The following is a 5056-nucleotide window of genomic DNA, read 5'->3' on the forward strand; positions in this document are numbered from 1 at the left end:
CAAAAAACTTTATTTGATGACTAGTGGTTATTAGCTTTTTTTAACCTTCCTATCTCATCACATGAGACATTCTGCCCTCATCATCCGCTACTCATCATGTTGCTGACCTTGGCTAGAGACGCGTGGTGGCGTTTCGGCTTCAAAGTACACCCTTCTGCCCGCGCTTCCGTCTCCTGGGTGGGGATCCCTCAGGAGCGGGGGATGTGCAGCTCCCCGGTGTTTCCTGCTCCCGTACCAGGGCCCCGCCGCGCCCCGGGCTGAGGGATCGGCTGAGGGAGCGACACCGGCTGAGGGACAGACACCGGCATGGCGCCGGCACGGGCACCGACGCCGGCTGCGGGACCGGCCCCGGGCTGCGCCGTGCCCACAGCGCCGCCAGGGGGCGCCGCGGCCGCGCCAAGCCCGCGGCTCAGGGATCCAGCCGCCGGGACACGGGGACGGGGGGATGTGAGGACAGGGGGACAGGAGAACATGGGGGAGTAGGATATGGAACTGGGGGATGTGGGGACAGGAGGACCTGAGGAACCTCCTGCTGAATCACTGCCTGGTGCGGAGGCCAGCCAGGCAGGAAAGTCACCTGTTCAGCCCCTCTGCTTGACTCTGGTGCTTAAGGGACACTGTTAAAAGCTGCCAACAAGGGGGAAAAAAACCCCCCTCAAAATAAAACAAAACTGTTCAAATGCCATCACTTTGCCTCAGAATGGATTTAGAGGGGTTTGGGGGGGCTTGTCTTTGGTTGATGGCTTTGTTGTTATGGTTTGGGGCCTTTTTTAAGCCCAAGGTGGAGCATTGAAGGTGTCACCACTTTTCAGAGGGACTGACAGTGCCCCGTCCCCCCAAAGCCCCATTGCCGCTGGGGACAGCTGGCAGCCAGCTCGGTCCAGGGGCTAGAAGGGCCAGAGGTGACACAGGGCTGTGCTTCCCACGGGCACACAGCTGCCAGCAAAGCCTTGAACAGGCCAATTGCAGTATCCTCACCTCAGCCATTTCAGGGAGGGAGAAGGGCCCAGGTTGGTCAGATACAGCAAAAGATGCAGCCCTGCCTTCCCCCTTCTCCACCACCTGTTCTGATCCCAAACCAGCCAGCACGTATTAGTCTGGAAGTGACAAAAATGCTGCCTGTGATCCAAGGAGACAAACCCAGCCCTTCTGTCTAGGACGGGGTGGCTCACAGCCAGTGTAATTAAATAATGGCCACAGGCTCCAGGTGCTCAGTGCCCCAAAGAAAAATCATCTGATTCACTGCCTCTGTTGCACAAACACCCTTCAGGAGCTTATACACTTAATTACAGGGAACATGGTGCATTAGGAGCCCAGATCCAACATTCAAGGGAGATGCTATGGACCTAGCAACCCAAAAAGGCTTGGGGAAGATAATCCTTGGATCAGGGTTGATTGTGCGTTGGCAGCACGTTGGAATGGAAATGACACCATGTTAATGCACAACGCATGCATGGCACATGCATCCCAGACAGGCACCAATCTTTCTTCCAGTCTGTACGAGTTATCCTCACCATGGCCTTGAAAGCAAAAATTAGCATCCCTGGGAACTTGAGCATGATCTGAAGAGAGGAGAGCACAGCACTGAGCTGGCCATCCTGCTGTGAGCTGGCAATACACACTCATCACCACTCCAGCAGCAGCACAGAAAAGTGTCATCCACCGAGTGAACAGTGCCCACCTGGCCATTGCGGCTAGCCCAGAAAAAAGAGCAAGGGAAATACACTCTGTCACCAGCACCACTCTCTTGGGGAGGAGGGCAACTACAGCTTCTACCTTTAGGTTCCCCTACAGCCTTTGATAGGGGCTGATCTCCTCCCGGGTGTCACATCCAGTACAAGACCATCACAGCTTCTTGGCACCACAGTAATGATTAAATTATTCGTGTTAGACAAGTTTCAACCACTGCAGGTATTGGTATTATTATTACTAATAGATGCACACAGTTTAAACTGGTGGGGCTAAGCTAAAGGGCTTTTAATTTCTTTGAAGCATGAGGGAGAGTTTTTAAAATGTTGCATACAAAAGAGATATTTGAACTTCTTGCTCTTTTTCATCTTTATTAAGCCACGTTCCTGCTGGGAGGCAATGCAGCCATGTTTTTAAGGGAGAGGTTGCTGTCAGAAGGTGCCTGCCAGCAAGGAATATGCTGTGATGCCAAAGGGTGAACAGCAGTTATCCCTTTACAAAGGCTGAGGAACTGGTCCTTCCCTACACTCTCCACTCTATCCAGCAAACAGGATTTTAAATCAACAGTGTTAACAAAATGTGGAAGTTGTAAAAGAAAACTAGCCTTTTTAGAGCTCTCTGAACTTAGAAAAACAAAGTTAATACATGGTTTGGCAGCTTAATAGCTTGCTATTTTACCTGTTAATTACTTCATGACTAACTACTTTCTTCATTGCATACCTGGCTCAGGAAATGTATGGCAAGGTTTACCAAACTCTTTCTCCCTACTTATTTTTTAGGCTAAAGCAACTATAATCACAAGCATTTTCCACAGCCATTCCCTGCCCAGGGTTTCAGTCTCAGTGCTGAAGAGCAATCAGTCTCTCAGGGCTTTCTACCTCAGAAACATTTACAAAGGATGCGTTATTTGTACTTTCAAAGACTGAATCTGTAGAGAGCAGCCAGGAACAGCAGACAATGAGACCACCTGAGCAGCAATTCTGCAACTCCTGCTTGAAGTTACCCATCCATTATTACAAAAAGTTAACCTTCACACATTCATGGTCTCTTCTTCCTTGAGGATGGTCCCTTCCCAGCCCTCCTACCCTCAAACATGGAAGGGCTCAGGGGCCCAAAACAGTCTCAGCTTTGCCAGGATGACAAAGTTGAAGTGTGAAGCAGTTGGGAGTAAAGGAGGAATAGGCTGAACCAAGCAGCATAAGCATTCACCTTAGACCTGACAACCCTAGAGACAATAACTTTGAGAAAAATTAACATGCAACCCCTACTGACTGCAATCAGATTCCCCAAAGCCTTTCAAGAGCAGCTAACAGACTGCTACGCTAAGGGTTAATAGACTACAGTAAACACTGCCTTAATGCTAAAACATCACACTGAACTCATTACTCTGTCAAGCAGGACTCGAAATTTGATATTAGTCAGCTCCCAGAATGGAAGAGCACAGTTTTTTACAGCACTACTGAAGAGGTTTTTAGCAGCTAACCTGACCCTCACCTTCTGAGGCTTTTAACTCATTTCCCTTCACCCCAAGCTCTCCTACCCAGTTTATAGACAAATACCACCAGCATCTTAGTTCAAACGTGCATTTTAATTTTCTTTTCCAGCACTGAAAAAAAGTGCTGCCTAGGAGTGGCAGAGCTGAACTCCCCTTTTTCTGAGTGGTGACACATTTAACCCTTGTATTGCAGAAGACTGAAGCTCACCAGGAGTAGCTTCTATGTGTGGCATTCCGCCTCAGTTTACTCAGAACTCAGTTTGGGCAGGTAGTCCTGGCTCCAGCAGACTAAATAACCTCATTCACCTTTGCCAAGCCACCCTCTTCACTCTCCACTTTTGGGAGAAAAAAAAATATCCAGTTACTCACTGTTTGTGCCCTAAAGCAATCATCTTATTTTGCAAATTATTTCAGGACTAAGAGAAGGGACTGACAGTTGTTTACACAGAAACTGTGCTAAGGCAAACCTGAAAGCTTATGTCACTGCATTTCTTTCCTTGCCCAAACCTAATCCCAAACCTGTGTGCTGCCCAAACAGACACTGCTGCTCTATGTAAATCCTGTGGGAGTTCAGTTTCAATGCCAACCCTGTAATATTTGAATTCTTAACACAAACATTAAATAGAAGCAACTGGAAAATTAATTCTTATTGCAATTTTATTTTGATATCAAAACAGCAGCTGTTACTCTGAAATACAATCCTGCACTGCTCCAGAGCCCAAAGATGACGTCTTGCGCTCCAGTAGTCAAAAGAACACAATGTGTGTGTGAATTAAGTCCAGCTCAGGTCCTGGCTCTGCAGTTTCTGAGGCAACACTTCTCTATTCTTGCAGGACAAACCGTATCCAAGATAGATGCAATGCAAATGTCACTGTAATTGTTTACAACTCAGTAACTATTCTGTTGTTCCTTGTGCTCCTTTCCTCCATGAGATGCAAGAACTGAAGGCAGGTGTGGCTGGGTTAGCCAGGAGAGCCCTCCTGCTCAGCACCAGAATCTTTAGTTAGATCCCCAGACTTAGTTATTTTTTGGTTGTTGGGTTTTTTTTGTCTTTTTTTTTTTTTTTCCTTCCCCACCTGCAGGGTTCACTTTCTCTTGAACAAGACAGGAAGACAACGAGGCCATGCTAGTTTCTCCATTCACCCACTGCAGGAGACCTAGCTCTCAGCATGCAGCAGGAGCATCCCTTTCCCAGCTTACATGGACTGGGTGTACACAGCTAATACATCCCATAACACCTACAGATTTATTCTTCTTGATGATTGCAGTGTTCAACTCATGCAGGAAGAGAAGCAAGCTCATTGGCTCAACATCTGGCAGCAGTATCAGCTCTCAGCCTGGGGTTTGGACTGGCCATGCACAACACATTCAGATACTTTCAGTAGGAAGCATCATCTCTTCTGTTTTCTTACCTGACCAAGAGGCTCAACACTCATTCACCCTCAACTTTATGGATACATGCTACAGTCACCTACTTCCACCAGGGCTGAGGCTGCAGGAATTTCTCCCTTGAGAGCAGCAGCCTCTTCTCGCTGTGAGTGTGCCCTTCAGAGCTGCCAAAGATTTACCTTAACCTCCCAAATCCATCAGCTGCCACAGAAGCAGTACAACAAAGAACCATCTGTGACAAGCCAAAGGGATTTACTGCTTATCTTTTGAAAAGTTTTGCACTCAGGAGAGTCCTGCAAGGGGCATGAAGAGATGCCCATGTGCATTTAAACTCCACCACAGGGAACAGGAGGAAAGACCCCAAAGGTGCACTGAGATGTCCTCATGGGGCCATTTTCAGCTCCTTTCACCCTTAAAAGTAAATCTCAATTACACAGGGCTCTGGACCTCAACATCTATCAGCACATCCACGATCCACAACAC

The sequence above is a fragment of the Chamaea fasciata genome, unplaced genomic scaffold (assembly GCF_029207755.1).
Source record: "Chamaea fasciata isolate MVZ Bird 193981 ecotype frontalis unplaced genomic scaffold, bChaFas1.0.hap1 SCAF_11, whole genome shotgun sequence".
In the NCBI taxonomy this organism is placed as follows: Eukaryota; Metazoa; Chordata; class Aves; order Passeriformes; family Sylviidae; genus Chamaea; species Chamaea fasciata.